Raw genomic sequence first — 21,761 nt, forward strand, 5'->3', positions numbered from 1 at the left:
TTCTCACAGGGGCGTCTTTAGTCCGGCTGCCCTTGGCGACGGCCGACACAGTGGTCAGCCCTCAGTCGCCAGCACATCCCACGGGGTGTCCCTTGGTGCAGTGGAAGCGGGGATGGCCAAAGCCGGCTCTGGGAGCCCTCCTGAAGGGCAGGGAATCCCAGAAGGCACAGGTTCCAGCCCCAGTGCCTGGGTTGAGAGCTGTGTTTTAAATAGAAGTCTTTGTTTCAAAGAAAGTCTTAGGCAAATCCAAGTGAGGCTGGGTGGGCGTGGAGCTCAGGCTTCCCTGTCCCTTGCTCCTGCCCCTGGGGACACAGAGGAACTCAGGCCCTGGGAACATGGTGCTTCCAGTTCTGGAGCAGTGGGGCCTCCCGCCGGTCTGTCTTGAAATGATCAATGGTAGCAACAAGGGTCACGAGAGTGGCAGTACCCAGGCTGTTCTGCTACGTACTCCATGCCTGTCCTCTGGTTCGCTCTGTCCAGGGTGCCCTGGGATGCAGGCTGACCAGGTCACCTACCCCTCTGGCCTCTGCCCCTACCAGGAACACGCCTTGTGGGGTTTTACAGAATTCAGTGGAGTGGCATAGGCACTGCAGGTGCTCAGAAAGGACACATAAGCACGAGCTCTCAGGACACAGCAGAGCTTGATAACAACTCACTCAAATGAGGGCCGCGTCTTCCCTGGGAGTCAAGACAAGGGGCTGTGTATAGACATACTTATAGAAACCCTTGATTGTTCAGTGGTGGAAGGTGAGAGGGAACTAAGTCCCTCTCCCAAAACTGGTAAAGAAAAGAAGATGCATTTCTTTTTCTTTTTAAGACAGAGTCTCCCTCTGTCACCCAGGCTGGAGTGCAGTGGCATGATCTTGGCTCACTACAACCTCCACCTTAAGTGATCCTCCTGCCTCAGTCTCCTGAATAGCTGAGCTATAGGCACATGCCATCACACTTGGCTAATTTTTGTATTTTTAGTAGAGACAGAGTTTCACCATTTTGACCAGGCTTGTCTCAAACTCCTGACATCAGGTGATCCACCTGCCTCGGCCTCCCAAAGTGCTGGGACTACAAGCGTCAGCCCAGCCCCATTTCTTATTTGAACTATGCCACTGGGTAGCCAGCCACTGATGAGAGGAATCATCTCTTTCTAAGAGGGCACCACAGAATAACTTCAACAGAAACATCAGCTTCCGAGTCGCATCATTTTGCAGCCCCAATGAATTAACGGGGCCTGGGTCAGGAGCATCAAGAGCTACTGACGTCGCCAAGGGAGAGACAAGCTGGCCTTCCCTGTGCCCTGCAGTGGGAGCACAAGGCAATCTCTGGACTTGCCCAAGGGACTGAATAGGAGCCTGACAGAGCTTCTGGACCCAGCTGCCAAATTGCCAGGAACACAAAGGACAGAGGAGGGTGTCAAATGGCACCACAACACGGGCTGCAGGAAACAGGGGCCAGGAAAAGGCAGGGACGGAGACACAGCGGACAGGTGACAAAAGACCTAACAGAAGGCACATCGAAAGTGTCTACAAGGCCGGGTGCGGTGGCTCACGCCTGGAATCCCAGCACTTTGGGAGGCCAAGGTGGGCGGATCACTTGAGGTCAGGAGTTGGTGACCAGCCCAGTTAACACGGTGAAACCCCCATCTCTACTAAAAATATAAAAATTAGCCAGGCATGGTGGCACGTGCCTGTAGTCCCAGCTACTCAGGAAGTACCTACTGAGGAAGGAGAATTGCTTGAACCCAGGAGGTAGAGGTTGCAGTGAGCTGAGATCGCGCCACTGCACTCCAGCCTGGGAGTGCAGAGACTTAGCGAGACTTAGTCTCAAAAAAAAAAAAAAAAAAAAAAAAGGCTATAAGGCCAAGCAGACTCCATTATCTAGAGAAGGATGGTGGGGTGATAAGACTGTAAAGCAAAACCCACACGGAGGCTATTTCCCTAAAAGTTAGTGCTGTGGTTTCCTAGAGGCAGGCAGGGCTGTTCTTGTACCCCTGGGGACTCAGGGGCAACAAAGGTCTCTTTCTTGACCTGGAGGGCTGTTCAAAGGAATTCACTAAGATGCACATATGTTTTGTATGTTTCTCTGAGGCTGTTTTTAACTTCACGAGACAAAGGTAAGAAATGAGAGCCATTTTGAAATGGTAGATGCCTCTCCCCTTGTTGGAGAGGATTGCTGCTACCATGAATACCAAGAATATCAGAAAACCCGATTCGAGGCCAATGGAGTCACTAACGGTACACTGGGGATCAGGGATGGCTTCCTGGAGGAGGTGGAATTGGAGCAGGGCTTTGGCAAGTGGGCAGGATTTGGCGTAGATCAGGGTTTCACAACCTTGACGCTGACATTTAGGGGTCATTCTCTGGCAAGAGTGTGGGGGCCACCCCACACACTGCAGCCCCCCTGGCCTCCATCATTTGATGCCAGTGCCTCCTACACCCCACCCAACAGCTGTGACAGTTGAAAGTGTTTCCAGAAATTGCCAAATGTTCCCTGGGAACAAAATATCCCCCAGTTGATTTTTTTTTCTGAGATGGAGTCTTACTCTCATCTAGGCTGGAGCGCAGTGGCGCAATCTCAGCTCACTGCAACCTCCGCCTCTGAGGTTCAAGCAATTCTCCTGCCTCAGCCTCCCAAGTAGCTGGGATTACAGATGCCCGCCACCATACCCGACTAATTTTTGTGTTTTAGTAGAGATGGGGTTTTACCATGTTGGCTAGGCTGGTCTTGAACCCTTGACCTCAAGTGATCAGCCTGCCTTGACCTCCCAGAGTGTCGGGATTACAGGCATGAGCCACAGTGCCTGGCCCAAATTTTCCCCCAGTTGAGAACTGCTGCATCAGAGAACCATGCACAGATTAGAAATGGAGGAAAGCCTGAAACTTCCTGGAGGGGCTGGGCGTGCAGACGCTCCCCGCCCGCCCTTAGGTACTAGGCCTGTGAGAGACCATGGCCCCTGCCTGGGGCCCTCCTGGGAGTCTGTGTTCTGCCGGGAGTTGCCCTGGGTATTACAGCCTGACCTTGGGCCTTCCTGCAGACCTGCCTGCTGTCCCAGCTACGGCTTGTTCTCTCGAGAGGCCCCGTGACCCTGGCTGTGGCCAGAGCCAGGATGCAGGATGGTCACAGGCCTGAGGGTATCTGAGCACGTGACTGCACCCTCCCCAGACCCAGGAGGAACCTGGGGCCAGGAGGGAAGTGCCCTGCCCGCAGTCACATGGAGGGCAGAAGCAGCCCCTCCTGAACCCAGGCTGCCACAGGGCCCTGCCAGTCGCAGCTGACAGTGGCAGAGCTGCAGTGGCAGTGCCAGGATGGCCGCAGAGCCCCACGCGCAGGCCCCTTATTCCACTGGTGGGGAGACTGAGGCTCTGGGGTGGGGCTGCAAGCTAGTTACAGCCCCCGGTGTCTTTGACCATTTCGTGCTGGCCAGGGTGTGAGGATGGCCCCACTCATCTTGATATTCCCTTCCAGACCCGGAGTCAGCCATTGCTCCGAAAAGCCCTGGTTTCTTTCTACAGGAATTTGTATTTCAGGATCACAGTGTGGATTCCAGGGATGCTCATTTCTACTGGGTTGCTCTTTTTTTCCCCTTAAGACCTTGACAGTGGACAGAACTAGAAAATGACCCAACAGTTTAAAATATAAAGGGCCTCATGAGTTCAAACTAATATTTCCAATGAGAATTCAGGACTGGAGTTAAACTCGCCTACATTCCACTTGCTGTCTCCTTTCTTCCACTAGTCTCAGCTAGTCAGGAGGCTGAGGCAGGAGAATTACAGGCATCTGCCTCAGAAAAGCAAATGTACAGTGTCTCTCATAGTTCTCCACTGGCTTTTTTCTCTTTATGCACTCAACGGTCTTGGAATAATATAGAAACCCTAACCCTAAATACACCGCTGGTAGTAATACTCCGATTTCTGAAAACAGTTCGGCTGTTCTCACAGGCGCTCCCCATTCTCTACCCAATCTCCACATCCCCTCTACATCTACAGGGACAGAGAATGCGGCCACCACATGTAAAACGTACAGTCTTAACAAGAGAAAAAAAGGCTGGCCAAAAAAAAAAAGTCAGATAAGCCGTAAGCCCACGTTTCTTCCAGGTCAGAACACACAGCCCTCCTGCACAAATAACTCACAGTCTTCCCAGCCCTGGTCATCGGCAGACCCTTGGCTGATAGAAAAACGCGAGTTAGCTCACTGCATCCTCGATGTTACCGATGCGTCAAGTGGCCCTCTCCAGCACACAGCACAGGCACCATCCTAGAAAATTCCAGCAAGCCTTCGTCTCCCGGCAGGCAGCTCCTCGCCTCTCTCGCTGATCTGCCCGCTGCACCCTTGCAATGTATTTTCATACTTTATTTATTTTACTGATTGATGGAGACAAAAGTCTCCCTGTCGCCCAGGCCGGAGTGCAGTGGTGCAATCCCGGCTGACTGCCACATCCACCTCCCAGGGTTCAAGTAACTCTCCTGCCTCAGTCTCCTGACTAGCTGAGACTACAGGCACGCACCACCATTCCCGGCTAATTTTTTGTATTTTTAATAGAGACGGGGTTCACTGTGTTGCCCGGGCAGGTCTCGAACTCCTGACCTCACGTGATCTGCCCACCTCGGCCTCCCAAAGCGCTGGGATGACAGGCGTGAGCCACCGCGCCCGGCCTTTCATACTTTAATAAATCTGCCTTTCTTTGACCACAACTGCCTTGGTAAATTCCTTTACCTCCGGTGACCCTGGCCAAGACACTGGAGTCTCCTTTTCAGCCCTCGTGTAGCCTTGATTCTTTATCTAACGCTTCTGTGAAGGACTCCATTGGCTGCCTGGAGGTCGCTCTCTGGCAGGCTCCGTGGGCTGCTCAGGCCCTGGGAACTTTACTTCCTGAGTCCTTTGGGGCTGCTCTTTGTTTCTGCCGTTAATACTCGCCGGTCCGCTTTGCTGCGTGCACAGTACTGGGCTCATATTTTTTCCTGAGTATTTTAAGCACAGCGTGTTTCTCCTTCTGGCAGAACGCATTGCAGCTGAAGAGTCGGATGATCCTGTTTTCAGGTTGTGTACGTCCCTTGCTCTTTCTACCTAGACCAAGTATTGAGCTGCAGATTGCTGATTTTACTGGAACGAGTTTCGGCGTCGGTTATCCTGGGTCTCTATTCTCAGACACACCGTGTACTCTCTGGTATGCAGTTCCAAGTCTTTTCACTTTAGGGGAGTCTTCTGAAGGTGCGGATGTATTTATTCTGTTCCTTTCTGAGGGCCATCTCATGGGAGGGCATTAGTCTTGCCAAATGTTTTGTCACTGCCTGACTTGGGACCTCACTCTTTCTAGACGTCACCTCCTGCTGCCCCTGGCTCAGGGTAAGCAGCTTCGCCTCTCGGCAGAGCAGGCCTCAGCCCCCAACACCCAGACCGGCCCCCCTAGCCAGCTGCTCCTGCAGCTGAGCACCTACCTCATCATCAAGCCACCACCTGCATCTGTGGGTCCACCTTACGCCATCCAGCATCAGGCAGCCAGAGCCCACAGGCCTCCCCCATGGCAAGGACACACCCAGCCCCAGCATGGCAGTCCAGGCCCCTGGGAGCGCACCCTTGCCTCTCCCTATCTTCCTCTTGTCTTCGGCTCACACCAGCACTGTGGCTGGCAGTGGGTTGATGCTGTCGAGCTGTGAGCGCTGTGGGTTCCCCCTGGACCTTCTGCTACCTGCAGTCCTTCCCCCAGCTGGGGTGACTGCCCGGAGCTTCTGGCCTGGGAAAGGGGTGGCAGAGCATTTCACAAAACACAGAGGGGCTGAAATCCAGGCTGCAGCAGATGTCCAGGCTCTGGCCATGCCCTGCCTGCCACCCAAGCCCAAAGGGAGGGCGATATGAGGACAGACAGAGGGCCAGCCCCACCTCACTCCAGGCTGAGTGACCTTCCAGGGTGGGGTGGGAATGATAGATGCTCAGGAAAGTTCTGGGGAACTGAGAGAAGAGGGGACAGCAAAGCCCTTTCCTCACCATCACCGCAGCCCGAGGCAGCCTCCCAGGCAGACACATCTAGAGTGGCAGAGCACACGTCCCCAGGGGCCTGGAGTATGCGGCTTTGGGCAGACCCACAGGGCCTGTCTGTTAGACACAGACCACAGCCGCTTCCAGCATGGAGCAACACCAAGAGACAGATGGGGCTGGGACCACCTGGGCATATGTCCGCATGTAGGGTCAGAGGCTCCAGCTCCATGCCAGCCCAAAGCCTGGACTAGGACAGACCCCAGGACAAAAGCCCCAGAGGAACCCAGAAGAAGCTGGATGGTTAGGAACAAGCTGGCCACAACCCACATCACATTCAGCCCTAGAGCCACATGCAGCATCGGGTATGGAGTGGGAGCTGATCAATACCTGCAGGACTGGAAATTTCAATTAATGTAAACAGAAGAATAAGCTCACTCTGTTTGACAGGTCAGGAAGCCAAGGAACTTGCCCAGTCATCCAGCAAGGACGTGGGGACACTGGGGTCTGAGCCGGGACTTTCTCTCTGAGCCCAGCCCATGGCCCCCACCCATCATGAGCCCCCAAGTGTTACGTTGGCTCTAGCAGGGCTCCTGGCTGGTCTGGCAGGCCACCAAGACCCTGAGGCTGTGAGAAGGTATCTGGCTAATCTCCAGGGAGGGGATCCATATGGGAGGGAGGCCTCCGCTTCTCACAGGCCGAGGGTGGAACTGAGGACTGAGCAAGGGCCACGCAGCTCAGCTTTGGAGTGTCTTCAGAACAGAAGGATGTACCCCCTGCCACAGAGTGGACCCTCCGGCCCATCCACCCCGCACGTACCCAGAAGAGGAGGAGCCTCTCGAACCGGTTCACTCAGGGCCTGGCCTGGTCTAGGGCCCTAGCTGTCCACCCTGCTGGCCTGAGTCAGGTTTGATTCCTGCCACTTTGGAGGGGAGTGGTCCTGGGGCACCTAGGCCCTTCCTACTCTCAATGCAATGGCTGCCAGGAGCCACTCATTCATTCAGTGATTCTGGTTGTGCACCTGCTCTGTCAGGCTCTGCTCCGGGCAAAGAGAGCAGAAGAGAGCACACTGGCAAGCTGGCCTCACGGAGCTGGCATTCTAGCAGGGGAGTCAGACGCCAAGCGAGATGTGACATTAAGAACTCAGCTAAATTGACGCAATGCCAGGTATTGTTCTAAGTGTTCTGTTTATGTCACTTAATTGTCACAGCACCCATGACTAAGATATACGGCTGTCTCCACTTTGCAGATAGGGAGGCTGAGACACAAAAGGGTGAACCTGGGGAGTCCACAGCCAGTATCTGATAAATAGGTGAAATAACGAGGCTGTCAGATGTGGGTGCAGAGCAGACAAGGAAAGCAGTAGCAGGAGAGAAGCGCAGTGTGTCTCTGTGTGCACATGTGTGTATATGCATGTACCTCTGTGTATAGGTATGTGTGTTTCTGTGTGTGTACATGCATGTATCTCTGTATAGCTATGTATGTTTCTGTGTGTGTACATGCATGTATCTCTGTGTATAGGTATGTGTGTTTCTGTGTACATGCATGTATCTCTGTGTATAGGTATGTGTGTTTCTGTGTGTGTACATGCATGTATCTCTGTGTATAGATATGTGTGTTTCTGTGTACATGCATGTATCTCTGTGTATAGGTATGTGCATTTCTGTGTGTACATGCATGTATCTCTGTGTATAGGCATGTGCGTTTCTGTGTGTGTACATGCATGTATCTCTGTATAGGTATGTGTGTTTCGATGTGTATGTACATGCATGTATCTCTGTGTATAGGTATGTGTGTTTCTGTGTGTGTACATGCATGTATCTCTGTGTATAGGTATGTGTGTTTCTGTGTGTACATGCATGTATCTCTGTGTATAGGTATGTGCATTTCTGTGTGTGTACATGAATGTATCTCTGTGTATAGGTATGTGCGTTTCTGTGTGTGTACATGCATGTATCCCTGTATAGGTATGTGCGTTTCTGTGTGCGTACATGCATGTATCTCTGTATAGGTATGTGTGTTTCTGTGTGTGTACATGCATGTATCTCTGTGTATAGGTATGTGCACTTCTGTGTGTACATGCATGCATCTCTGTATAGGTATGTGCGTTTCTTTGTGTACATGCATGTATCTGTGTATAGGTATGTGTGTCTCTGTGCATGTGTATGGGTGTACATGTGGATATCTGCATGTACTTGTGTGCACACATGTGTAGGTGTGTACTATATGTGTGTGTGTGTAGGTTGTGTGCATGTGTCTGTGTGCATGTATGTATACGTGCGTCTGTGGGGCATGCATGTGTGGCTATGTGTATATATCTGTGTGTGTGTATCTGAGTGGGCCTTGGGGGAGGCTGGTTGCCGTTTCTTCAGTCTTGTGGGTGGATTGCTCTCTGGAGGGGTCTCTCCCCAGCACTTGAGGTGGGCTCTGTGTCTCCATTATGTGACATGACCAGGGCCACAAAGACCAGGTTCCTGTGCCCACGTCCACCAACTCCAGACCTGGAGAAGGGAGGTGGCTCACCCAAGGGTGCACATGGCTAGAAGCCTTACCAAGCAGAGGGGTGCAGAGATGCCTGATTCATTCATTCATTCATTCATTCATTCATTCATTCATCCATCCTCCTAGGCAACATGGCAGGCGATGCACTGAGTCCTGAGGAACGACCAGGGGAAGAAGCCATATTGCTGAGGACACGTTCCGATTTCAGCTCTGCCTCTGCAGCTGTGAAGTGAAGGACCTCAGGCCTCTTTGGGAAAGTTGCCATGGGGATCGGGAGCCGTCGGGCCATGATGCACACACCCACCTGCCTCCTGCTGCTGCACAACCTCGTGCCCCCTCTCCTGACCTCTTTTCACTCCATCTGGGCCTACAGGCTCAATCCTGTCACTCCTGCCCTCCAAGGTCCAGGGGAGCTTTGTCCACAGGGCTGGCTGCCCTCCCCATATCCACCCCTGCAGGAGCTGGACAGAGAGCTGGGGCTTTGCTGGAAAAGGCAGGCCCGGGTGTTCTGCAGAGGCACTGGGCAGCAGAGCCAGGGGTGGGCCTGCGAAATGGTGCTCCTCGAATAGGCAAAGATGGGAAGGCCCCAGGGTGGGGCACTGGGGCCGACAGGGGCCTATGACCTCACAGGTGGCCATGCCAGAAACTTGCCCTAGCAGCTGGGTGTCAGCTCCTGACAGGATGTGGGGTTGGACTGGGACAAATTTGACGAGAAGAGATTTGCAATGTGGAGACACCCTCCTTCAACAGCAGTATAAATAAGACATGGGGCCGGGTGTGGCGGCTCACGCCTGTAATCCCAGCACTTTGGGACGCTGAGGCGGGCAGATCACGAGGTCAAGAGATGGAGACCATCCTGGCCAACATGGTGAAACCCCATCTCTACTAAAATACAAAAATTAGCTGGGAGTGCTGGTGCATGCCTGTGGTCCCAGCTACTCGGGAGGCTGAGGTAGAATTGCTTGAACCTGGGAGGCAGAGGCTGCAGTGAGCCGAGATTGCACCACTGCACTCCAGCCTGGCACCTGGCAACAGAACAAGACTCTGTCTCAAAAAACAAAAACAAAGACACATGGAAGAGGTGCCTGGAGGCACACCATGTTGAATGTAGATACCACCAGTGCAGACGGCCACACTGTGACACATTGCTGAACGGGTGAACAGATGAAACCTCAGGTCCAGGTCCCTCCATCTCCGTATGGGTTGTTTTGTTACTGCTGTTCCCCAGGCCCCCCAGTGCCTGGCACAGAGCAGGTGCTGGATACATACATGCCAAATGAATGAGGAAATAGACAGATGAGAAGGTGTGATGGGAAGGACTTATGCTGCCAGTGGCAGGGAGGTTCTGGTGACTTTTTTTCTTTTTCCTCATTTTTAAATGCCCTTGTAATAACTCTAGTATATATCACTTCTAAATTGAGAAAAAAAACACATTATTTCAAAACATTGAAATACCCACACAGCTGGGGTAGCCACAGGGATATGACCGGGCTTTTGGCCAGAAGCAGCTTTTGGCCGTGACTCCCTCATGGTCACAGCGACCAACGTGGCACCCGCACGGCTGCGACGTGGCCCAGGAAGCACCGGCACCAAGGGCTGGGCTGGGATTTTCTTTCCTTTTCTCATTTCCTTCAAGGCTATCAGGTTCCTGGGCAATCAACCACACTCAGGAAGGAAGGAGGGCTGGGGATGCCCCCCGACATGCAGGAGGAGTCAGCCACGGAGGTGGGGGTGGGGGCTGTGAGAGTGTGAGGGCTCCAGAGCCTGGGCTGTTCACCTCACTTCCTGGAGCCCCTGTAAAATGGGGTGCTGGCACAGACCCCCAATGGTTATGAGAAGTGGCTGCTGCCGGCTCGAGACCACTGTGTGCCTGGGAAGCCTCTGACCTTCCCTTTTGCTGCCCTGCTGCTCACAGGGTTGAGCAAGACTTTGCTTCTGCTGGTTTGCTGCCCACAAGCTCAGAACCCACCACCGCTGCACCCGACAAGGCCAGTTCCCACCCTGCTCATCACTGAGTGTCACAGCCCTGCTGCTGGGCTGCAGGCACCCCACCCCTCTGTAACATGGGGTCAGGAGTGCCCATCTCTCGAGGCCCTTGGAGTGAGTGGCTATGCTCGGAGGACCCTCTGGCCCCAGCCCCACCCTCCCTTGTGGGAATCTGCACTTCCTCTGGCAGCTTCCTCCCCTGTGTCTAGCGGCAAATATGATCTTGATAAGCAACTCATCTTCATCTTACTGAAAGGACTTAGGGTAGAGATCTAGTTTACCACAGGTTCCCACAGTGTCTGGCTCCTAGTAGACTTCAAAAAATACTCATTGAATGGATGCATGGAGAGGCAGATGGGTGGATGTGGGTACGTGAACTGGAGGATGAAGGATGGGCGAGTGGCTGGGTGCGAGTTTAAGTCGCCTCCCTAGAGACTGCTGATGGCAGAGCTGGCAAGGGTCCCACTTTGAGTCCAGACACTTACCACTTCTCTGAAAGACATCTGTGCTGCCTTTGACTCACGGTCACGTCTGCACGTGAGTCAAAGGCTTTTACCCAATGGCACGTCTGCACTCACTGGATCTGCATGTCAGGGACCCCCACAGTCGCCTCCCTCTCCTGATTCCTCCCCTGGGATCCACCTGGCAGGTTCCAGCACCTCCAGTCCAGGGTTATGCTGAATTTCTCCCTCTGAACGTCAGCAGGGTCATTGTCACAGACCTGCAGCGTGTAGAGTCGCATAGAGTGTCACTCAAAGAGCCCCACATTGGTTTAATGCTCTGCTGTCACCATCACGGAATTATCAATAATTTATTTTTTCTTAACATATTCATATTGTGAAACTGATGATTTTATCTTTAAACTTGTGTTTTGTAAGTGAAGTGCAATGGGACAGCGATAGGGTACATGAGTGGAGACCTGCGTCATACCAGATCTGGGTCTTTGCTGCCCTGTCCACGTGCGTTCACCATGTCCTGTGAGCACAGAATTCTGGTGGACCCGAGGTGCCTAGAAGGTCTGAGACTCAAACCGAGGACAAGGAATGTATGGAGCCCCGGCTCCTATGGGGTGTGGCAGAATGCAGGAGCCCCAAAGGTGCCACCAAGTCATCAGATTTCGATTTGCGCAGCCTTCCCATTGTTCTGGAAGAGCCAAATACTCGTGCAAAGTACGAACTATGTGCTACGCGTGTGTCATTGTGGCACGTCAGCACACAAGCGAAATGCTCTGCGCCTAAGATGGCATCATCACACCATAAAAAGATGAATTGAACAATTCATGCGAATGACTCGACTGCTTATTTTTTCTCAGAATGACGTTAATTACCAAATGTAAATCACCGTGACAGAAAGGAAGGAAGGGGATGGGAGGAGCTGGTGCTGAGCCCCTTAGGCCCTGAGTCCGGGGGTGCCCCCTCTCCGGGGCACAGTAGGACCGCTGGTGTTACTGCACTTCCCGCAGAAAGACCCCTGCTCTGTCCACGGGCATTCCAGTGTTGGCTCATTCATTCATTAATTCAGTCGCCCACCCGTACGCCCCGCCCATCAACAATACGCCCCGCCCTCCCGCAGCACGCACCGCCCACCCCTAGCGTGCACGGCCCTCCCACAGCAAGCACCGCCCTCCCGCAGCACGCACCGCCCACCCCCAGCGCGCACCGCCCTACCGCAGCACGCACCGCCCACCCCCAGCGTGCACAGCCCTCCCGCAGCACGCACCGCCCTCCCGCAGCACGCACCGCCCACCTTCCGCTTGGCCTGGGACGCGATACTGAGGAGCTCCAGGTGGGGGGCAACGTGGGGAGGCAACTGCAGGTGAGAACGGCAGGTGAAGGCGAAGAGGAGACACAGCCGGGCCCACGAACAGCGTGAGAAGCGCTTCCCATCACTAGCAGGGCGCGTGCCAGGTGGACACTGCACGCAAGAGGTCCCTTCCCTTCCCGAGCCTCAGGGTGCCCAGGAGGAAGCTGAAGGCCTGGCTCCAGTTCCGAAATCCTGGCCGCGGGGCTCCCCTTCCCAGCTACGGGGAACGCCGCGGAGACGGCGCGCGCCCCCTAGCGGGCCGGGGGAAAGGCCGGGCCGGTCCCAGCCTCCTCTCGCTGAACACACCTCTCCGCCAGCCTCTCTGGGGAGGGCAGGATGCCCAGCTGGCCGCGGTCTCAGCCGAAGCTGCTGAGGAGAAGTTAAGCCTGACCCTGTAGGGGACTCTGCAGGGTGAGCTCGTGGGAGCAGGGCTTTCCTTCCCCCCGCTGCTAGGGGTTGGCTGAGGGCTGCCCTGGGAGATCTGAATTCCCGGCTACTTCTGACTGTTGGCATGTGTAGACAAACCAGAATCTGGTAGTCCAAGATCAGTCCTTCAGATAAAGGCTTCAGGCTCCAGCCCTCTAGAGAAGCACACCCAAGTCAGGGGAAGGATACGCACCCGCCCGCACAGTCTGTTGCCTAACTGCACAGTCGAGGCCCAATACGGAGAACAATACAGGACTTGCCTTCCTGTACCCAAACTGCCTTCTGTACTCTTTTCAAGTTTGCACCACAGATAACTTTTACGTACTCAAAAATATAATCACATGAAAAGCCAGTCTTGCCACATTCATGGATTAGAAGGCTTACTAGTGTAGCAATGCCAGTACTCCACCAGTTGATCTATGGATTCTGTGCAGTTAGAATCTATCAAAACCTCCGCTGGCATCTTGGCAGAAATTGACAAGCTGAAACTGAAGTTCATACAGAAATTCAAGGGAACCAGAAGAGCCAAAACAATCCTGAAAAAAGAATAAAATTGGAGAATTCACACTTCTTCATTTCAAAACACACTACAAAGCTAGTAATCAAGATTGTGTGGTACTAGCATAAAGAGAGATGATGGAATAGAATCAAAAGCCTAGAATAAGCCCTCACATTTATGGTCAATTGATTTTTGACAGGGTGTCAAGGCAATTCAATGGGGGAGAAATGGTCTTTTCAGCAAATCATGCTGAGACAGCTAAAGAGCCACATACGAATGGGTGAAGTTGGGACTGCTCCCTTCCACCACTGTGAAACCCATAGACAGGATTTCAGCCACAGTTCCTGGTTTGTAACCCCCAGGGCCCTTGCTGCAGTCTTTGATTAGAATGTTGGGACCCGTTAGGGCTCAGGAGCAGGCTGCAGAAAGCAGAATCTCTGACCTTCTGTTTTCCTTTTACTTGGGCAAGTCAGAACTCTAATCAGATTGTGAGTCAAAAGACCCTCATTCAGCTGGGCGAGGTGGCTCATGCCTGTAATCCCAGCACTTTGGGAGGCCGAGGCAGGTGTATCACCTGAACTCAGGAGTTAAAGAGCAGCCTGGCCGACATGACAAAACCCCATCTCTACTAAAAGCACAAAAATTAGCCGACTGTGCTGGTAGGTGCCTGTAATCTCAGCTACTCAGGAGGCTGAGGCAAAAGAATTCTTTGAACCCAAGAGGCAGAGGTTGCAGTGAGCCAAGATCACACCATTGCACTCCAGCCTGGGTGACAGAGCACAACTCCGTCTCAACAACAGCAAAAAAACCCTCATTCCAGAAAGGGTCCTGCACCATACTCTGGAATAAGGACTGCCACACAGAAGAGCCAAGAAAGAGATAGGCCTTCCTGGGTTCAGAGCATGTTCTTTTTGTCCAATCACATTTGTACACGGTTGTCAATCATGCCTATGTAAAGAAGCCTCCATAAAAACCCAAAAGGAAGGGTTCAGGAGCTTCCAGACAGCTGAGAAGTTTCCCGGACGGTGGTGCACCCAGGGAGGGTATGAAGCCCCGCACCCTTCCCCATACCTTACTCCATGCATCTTTTCTTTTTTTTTTTGCAGTCTCTACTGCCTAGGCTGGAATGCAGTGGTGTGACCACAGCTCACTGCAGTTTCGAACTCCTGGGATCAGCAATCCTCACTTCAGCCTCCAGAATAGCTGGAACTACAGGTGTACATCACATCTGGCTAATTTTTAATTTTTGTATACATGGGGTATTGCAATGTTGCCCAGGTTGGTATCAAACTCCTGGCCTCAAGTGATCCTCCCGCCTCAGCCTCCCAAAAGGCTGGGATTCCAGGCAGGAGCAACCACACTCGGCCAAAGCATCTCTTCATCTGTCTCCTTTGCAGTTTCCTTTATAATAAATGAGTAACTGTAAGTAAATGCTTTCCTGAGTTCTGTGAGCAACTCCAGCAAATGAAGCAAACCCAAAAAAGGGGTTGTGAGTAACTCAACAGAAGCCGGTCAGTCAGAAGTTCCCAAGGCTCAGGTGTCTGAAGCAGGGGGGGAATTTTGGAGGTGAGCCCCCAGCCTGTGGGATCTGAGGCTGTTTCCAGGGAGAGCGTGTCAGAACTGAAGAAGAGGACCCCAGCTCCTGTCTGCTGCAGAATCGATTGCTTGCTTACAGGGGAGGCGAAATCCCCACATGTCTTGGGGTCAAAGAAGCCTTCTGTGTTGATTACTGTTGTTTCAGTGTGAGAGCAGAAGAAAAGCACAATTTGAAAGATTATTTTAAACAAGCATATACAAAAATTAGCTAAAAGTGGATCAAAGCCCTAAACATAAAAGCTAAAATTATAAGATTCTTAGAATAAAACACAGGAGTAAACCATCACTGGTCAGGGATGGTGCATGGTGGCTCACACCTACAGTCCTAGCACTTAGGGAGGCAGACACAGGAGGACAGTTTGAGCCCAGGGGTTCAAGACCAGCCTGGGCAATATAGCAAGACCCCATTCATTTTTTTTTTTAATTTTTTATTTTTTGAGACCAAGTTTTACTCTGTCACTCAGGCTGTAGTGCAGTGGCATGATCTCAGCTCACTGCAACCCCCTCCTCCAATCGCTCAAGCGATTCTCCTGCCTCAGCCTCCCATGTAGCTGGGATTATAGGCACCTGCCACTATGCCTGGCTAATTTTTGTATTTTTAGTAGAGATGGGATTTCAACATGTTGGCCAGGCTGGCCTTGAACTCCTGACCTCAGATGATCTGCCCACCTTGGCCTCCCAAAGTGCTGGGATTACAGGCATGAACCACTGTGTCAGCCGAGAACCCATTCTTACTTTTAAAAATAATAAAAGTAAAAATAAATACAATTCATCATGAACTCGGATTTGAAATGGTTTCTTAGCTATGACATCAAAAGCAAAGGCAACAAGAGGGGAAAAATAGATAAGATTGGTTCAATTAAAAGTAGAAACTGTGGCTCACACCTGTAATCTCAGCACTTGGGAGGCTGAGGTGGGTGGATCACAAGGTCAAGAGATCAAGACCATCCTGACCAACATGGTGAAACCCCGTCTCTACTAAAAACACACAAAAATTAGCCGGGTGTGGTGGCGGACGCCTGTAGTCCAGCTACTCAGGAGGCTGAGGCAGGAGAATCACTTGAACCTGGGAGGTGGAGGCTGCAGTGAGCTGAGATCGCACCACCGCACTCCAGCCTGGTAACAGAGCGAAACTCTATCTCAAAACAAAAATAAGTAAAAACGACTGTTCTTCAAAGAACTCATTAAGAAGTGAAAAGACAAAGCACAGAATGGGAGAGACTGTTTGCAGATCATATATGTGAGAAAGGATGTGAATCCAGAACATAGAACTCTTACAACCTAAAAATAAAAAGGCAAATAATCCAATTCAAAACTGGGCAAAGGATCAGAAAATACATTGATTTCTTCAAAGAAGATACACAAACAGCAAACAGCACATGAAAAGACACTCCACGTTACTGACCATCAGAGAAAGGCCACCAGAACAGAAAGGAGAGGCCACCTGTTGCAGTCTGTGGAGGCCACGGGGTGGCTGAGTCAACAGAAATTTATTTTCTTAATGGTTCTGTGAGTCTGGCAATCCCAAGATCAAGGTCCCATCAGAATGGGGAACGGGTTTCTTACACAGCCTCTCTTCCTGGCTTACAGACAACTGCCTTCTCCCTGTGTCCTCACAGGTATGAGAAAGAAAAACCTTCTTCTAAGGATACCGGTCCTCTTGGATTCAGGCCCCACCCTCCTGACTTCATTTACCTTAATTACCCCTTAAAGCCTTGTCTGCAAATACAGTCACATGGGGGCTGGGGCTTCGCCACATGAACTCTGATGAACACGATTCGGTCGATAACACCACTGGTACCCACGAGGTTGGCTTACTCAAAAGCACAATGACAAGTGTCGTAGGGGGTATGGAGGAATCAGAACCCTCGGACCTGCTGGTGGGAATGTGAATGGCAGGGCCACTTTGAAAAATGGTCTAGTTCCTCAGTCAAACGCAGGGTTGCCATATGACCTAGCAATGCCACACATGTGCGCAAGAGAATTAAAAACATGTCCATACAACATGCATGTACACAAATGCCCATACAGAATTATGCATAATGGCCAAAGAGTGACACAACCTAAATGCCTGTCAACTCATGAATGGATAAAGTGTGGGCTCTCCACACAGTGGAACATCCTCCGGCAATAGCGGGGAATGAAGTACTAACAGGTGCTATCTGGCTTTCAGTGGATGGACCTGGAAAACATGCTAAGTGAAAGAACCAGACACAAAGGGCACCTTTGCATGGTTCCATTTACATGAACTGGTCCACAGAAGGCAAGTCATAGAGACAGAAAACAGGTCCGTGGTTGTTTCGGGTTGAGGGGGATGGGGGAGTTGGAAAGCGACTGCTTGTTTTGTTTTGTTTTGTTTTGTTTTGTTTTGTTTTGTTTTTGAAATGATCAAAATATTCTGGCCAGGCACGGCGGCTCACACCTGTAATCCCAGCACTTTGGGAGGCCAAGGCAGGTGGATTACCTGAGGTCAGGAGTTCAAGACCAGCCTGGTCAACACAGTGAAACCCCATCTCTACTAAAAATACAAAAGTTAGCCAGGTGTGGTGGTGGGTGCCTGTAATCCCAGCTACTCAGGAGGCTGAGGCAGGAGAATCACTTGAACCTGGGAGGCGGAGGTTGCAAGATCGAGCCACTGCACTCCAGCCTGGGAGACAAGAGTGAAACTTCATTTCAAAAAAAAAAAAAAAGAAAAGAAAAAGAAAATGTTCTAAAATTAATCATGGTGATGGTTGCACAAATCTGTGAATATACTAAAAAATCACTGTACACTTTAAATGGGTGAATTGGATAGTATATGAATTCTGCCTCAATAAAGCTCTTCCAAAACAGAACCAATCTTGGGAGGACGGTTAAAGCTGGGCTCAAATCTCAGCGTTCCACTCACCACCTGTGCCCCCTGGAGCTGATGGCCTCACTTTGTGAACGTGCTTTCCTCTTCTGTGACCTGGAGCCGGTACCATCGCCAGTCCCAGGGCTGTCAGGAGGGTTGAGGCAGATGAGGCAAGAGACGGTCCCATAAGAAGGCTGCCCCCAATTCGGGCTCCACCCTGGGGCCATGGGTGCTGTGAGACCTCTCCAGCCTCCTAGCTGACCTCTGTCCCGCCCACACCCCGACACAGGATGCAGGCCCGGGGCCTTTGGGACCCTCTGTGACCACCCCACTTACATCTCCAGCTTCTGCACTCACCAGCACCCTCTTCTCAGGCTCTCCCCAAACCGAAACCCTCTCCCCACTTCCTAAATGCAAATTGTGGGGAATTTGCACCGTTGTTGGTGGAATTGTGGCCCCCCGCAAAGATATGCTCAAGTCTGAAGCCCCAGTACCTGTGGATGGGAACTTCTTGGGAAACAGGGTGCTTACAGACATCATCCGGTTCAGAAGAGGCCATGCTGGATTAGGGTAGCCCCAAGCCCAGTGGCTGGGGTCCTTGGAGGAAGAGGGAAGTTTGGAAAAAGGAGAAGTGAAGCCCAGGTGAGGACGGAGCCGAGGAAGGCAACCACCGGAAACTGGGAAGAGGCAGGAAAGGGTCGTCCTCCGGAGCCTTCAGCGAGAGCACAGCCCTGCCCACACCTAGATTCAGACTTCCGGCCTGCAGGACCACGAGAATAAACTCCTGGTGATCTAAGTCGTCCGGCTTGTGGTATTTGGTCGTGCCACCCTGGGAGACGAATTCACTTACCTGTTTCCGCCACACCACCACTGCCATTCACCTTTCCCCTGTCCCGGCACTGCCCCATTCTTCTAGGTCCATGTCAAAAGCCTTCCCCTCCACCAGGAAGCCTTCCTCGGGCATCCTCATTCCTCCTCCCCCACCCACTGCCACCTCTGCAAGAGTCTGCTCCTGCCCCCAGCACCCCATAGCACCTTGTACTCGACTATAAAATGTATCACATTCTGCCCGAAAGTGAAATATGCTAGGTGACCCTTGTGAAGAGTTTTCAAAAATGCTTCCTTCCTGGAAGGAAAGGGGTTTTGAAGGCCGAGTAAGAGTTTTGCCAACTGGCCAAAAGTTTGATGGCTTTGTTCCGGTCACTGAGTTGGTTTATTTAGTCATTTAATAAGTCACTGCTGAGTAACTTTTGCACTGACTTGTTCCCCAGAATGTGACGGGATAGCACGTTGTGGATCTCTGGCCACACCCCTCCCCACCAGGAGCTCCTGGCAGCTCTGGGTCAGCCTCAGCCTGAGTCTATGCTTAGCCAAGGTTTGTGAATCAAGTGTGTTTTCTAAGTGGGTGTGGCAGGAGGAAGGGGCAGAGCCCTCCTGGGTTGTGAAAGTGGAGCCCCCTCTGTGTTGGAAAGCACACCAGCTGGCTAGACAGTCCAGATGCCAAATCCTGGCTCTGCTACTTTCCAGTCGAGTGGCCAGGCAAGCTCTAAGGCCTGTGAGGTGTGGACCCTCGTGGCATCCCTGCAGGGCCCCGGAAGCCCCTCCTGCAGTAATGAGTGCCGGCCAGCAGGGGGCGTGGCCAACCCCTTCCCAGGGCAAAGGCTAGACCCAATTCCAGGCGGCATTGGAGTCAGTGACCCTCTGCCCACAGGCCCCCAGCAGAGCTCCAGGACACAGGTGGCCGGCCAGGAAGTGAGAAGGAGGGTGGTGAGGCCGGCAGGGGCCAGCTCATGGGAGCCACTGGTGGTCTGAATGCCGGGGAGCCACGGGGTCAGGTCTGCATCGGGAACTTTCCCTGAGGCTGTGGGGTGGAGAGGGGCTTGATGGGGCAGGAAGGCCTGTGAGGAGACCAGTGGCATCTCCGGGGGCAGCCCCAGAAGCTCAGGACTCCAGGCTGCTGGGACCAGGCTCCTCAGCCCAGCCTCTCTCGTTGGCCAGCGACAGAAACCCACAAAGGACCATGTGGAGGGAGGGCCCAAGGCCTGCCATGCAGCTGGCCCGGAGGACTTGGAACCAGGGCTGGGAGGGGCGTGGGACTCCTCTCTGTCTCTCCTGTGTGCTTCTCTCAGCCTCATAGCCTCCTTCCTCTCTCTCCCTGCAGATGGTCTTTCTCCATGAGGCAGTAAGTGTGGCCCCCGACAGCTCCCAAGGCCTGTGTAAAAGCCCCAGGAAAGGAAGCCAGGGGCCCCTCTCAGGCAGACACCCATCCCAGACCATTAGTCTGTGCCTGGGGACTGTCAGGCAGCAGCATGGGGTCCCTGGGAGCCATCTGGTTGGGGCGGGGATGTGCAGCTACCAGAAGGAAGGAGCCACATCAGACCTCTGAGCCAGCAGACTGGCCCTGCCCCAGCCTCACAGACACCTGCTTTCCAAATACCCACTTCCTCTAGTTTGCACAAAGGTTTACGCAGTGGCCCAGCCACCTGGACGTGTCAGGCCCAGGTACACATTTCCCAGCGTGAGCCCAACTGTCTTCCCGAAGACCCAACGCAGGAGAGCTTGGAGGCATCCTGAGGATCCAGGTTCAAGTCCTGGCTCTGTCGCTATGGTAGACTAAAGATGGCCACAAATTTTTTCTTTTCTTTTTTTCTTTTTTTCTGTGATGGAGTTTTGTTCTTATTGCCCACGCTGGAGTGCAATGGCAGGATCTCAGCTCACTGCAACCTCTGCCTCCCAGGTACAAGTGATTCTCCTGTCTCTCAGCCTCCCAAGTAGCTCAGATTACAGACATGTGCCACCATGTGCAGCTAATTTTTTTTGTATTTAGTAGAGACAGGGTTTCACCATGTTAGTGGGGCTGGTCTCGAACTTCTGACCTCAGGTGATCCACCTGCCTCGGACTCCCAAAGTGCTGGGATTATAGGCATGTACCACCAGGCCCAGCCTAATGGCCACAAATTCTTTAGCATCCTTTCATTGAGAGTCAGGCCCTGTGTCTGCTTGACCAACACGATGTGGAAGCAGTGACGTCCTTCTGGATCTGGGCTTGGAGAGAAGGGCGGTTCCTGTCTCTGGGCCTCTTGCTCTTGGAACTCGGCTACTGCAGTGTGAGGAAACCCAGGAAGGCGCCCCCAGCCCACAGCCTGAGGGAGCTCCCAGCCACTCCAGCCTGCGGGCCAAGGGGATGGCCCTACTCGGAGATGGCTCCTTGGTTCACGGAGCTGCCCTAGCAGATGCCACAGAGCACAGCCCACCGTCCTCACCAAGCCCTACCCAATCTGCAGGTTTGGGAACAAAATAAAAGGGTTCATGAAAGGCTTTAAGTGACTGAATTTGTTACACAATCGGTACAGGAACCCTTGTCACGAACATGACCCCGGGCGGAATAGCCAAGTTTTGTGAAACATGTTTCCTCATGCACAGGTGGACCCAGCCTCTGCCTTGCAGGATTCCAGTGCCAGGAGAGCACCCAAGCGCAGCACAGAATGGCTGTATGAGGACTGGCCTGCCGTTTATCAGCGGCTACATGTGAGGGTGGACTCTTGAGGACAGGGACAGCCCCATCCCCCTCTGTGTCCCCAGCATGCAGTAGCCCAGGGGAGTTGAAATAAATGACTCTGGACTGCGTTCCTTTGGGATCCCCCACTTCTGAGTCCCCTCCTCTGGGGAAGCCAGTCCCTCCCCTGCCTGGCTGGTGTCCCACCCACCCATCTTCCAGATGGGTTGCACAGCTGCCAGCATGCATGTCAGCCCAGAGTGACCGCGGAAGCTGCATGTCAGCTCTGCCCCCATGCACCAAGCCTTTTCGAGGGGGCTGAGTGCCCACCTGGCACTTGCACTCTGCTTTCTAATGGGCCTCCCCACCTGGCATGTGCCCTGCCCCTTCCTGCCTAGCCTACCCCCTGGGGCTGCAGGCAGGAGCTGGGGGTTTGTGATCAGATGAAGGCTTTGGGGTTCCATGTTGTGCAGCCTGGTCCCTCAGGCTTTGGGGGAGGCGGGATCCCGACAGGGGTCCCAGCCCAGCTCTTTTCTCAACTTGATGCAGGACATCAGTGGGGAGGTTTGCAGAAGGCTGAATCAATTTTCTTCTCAAGGTAAAGCATGTGCGCGCGCACACACACACACACACACACACACACACACAGTTTGCAG

The 21,761-nt window shown here is 52.8% G+C and overlaps 2 long non-coding RNA genes across 2 annotated transcripts in view; one reads left to right on the top strand and one right to left on the bottom strand.

Moving 5' to 3' along the window:
• The window catches only part of LOC144579749 (uncharacterized), a 39,461-nt gene extending 26,978 nt beyond the window's left edge, over positions 1 to 12,483 (bottom strand). Inside the window, exon 1 of the long non-coding RNA XR_013528072.1 lies at positions 12,199 to 12,483. This is a non-coding gene — a long non-coding RNA (uncharacterized LOC144579749). The remainder of the gene's footprint in view (positions 1 to 12,198) is intronic.
• LOC144579750 (uncharacterized) lies at positions 12,204 to 16,079 on the top strand. Its single transcript, XR_013528073.1, has 2 exons — positions 12,204 to 12,267; positions 14,287 to 16,079. It is a non-coding gene; the product is annotated as an uncharacterized LOC144579750 (long non-coding RNA).
• Positions 16,080 to 21,761: the final 5,682 nt, after the last annotated feature.

This window comes from Callithrix jacchus, chromosome 16 (genome assembly GCF_049354715.1).
Source record: "Callithrix jacchus isolate 240 chromosome 16, calJac240_pri, whole genome shotgun sequence".
In the NCBI taxonomy this organism is placed as follows: domain Eukaryota; kingdom Metazoa; phylum Chordata; class Mammalia; order Primates; family Cebidae; genus Callithrix; species Callithrix jacchus.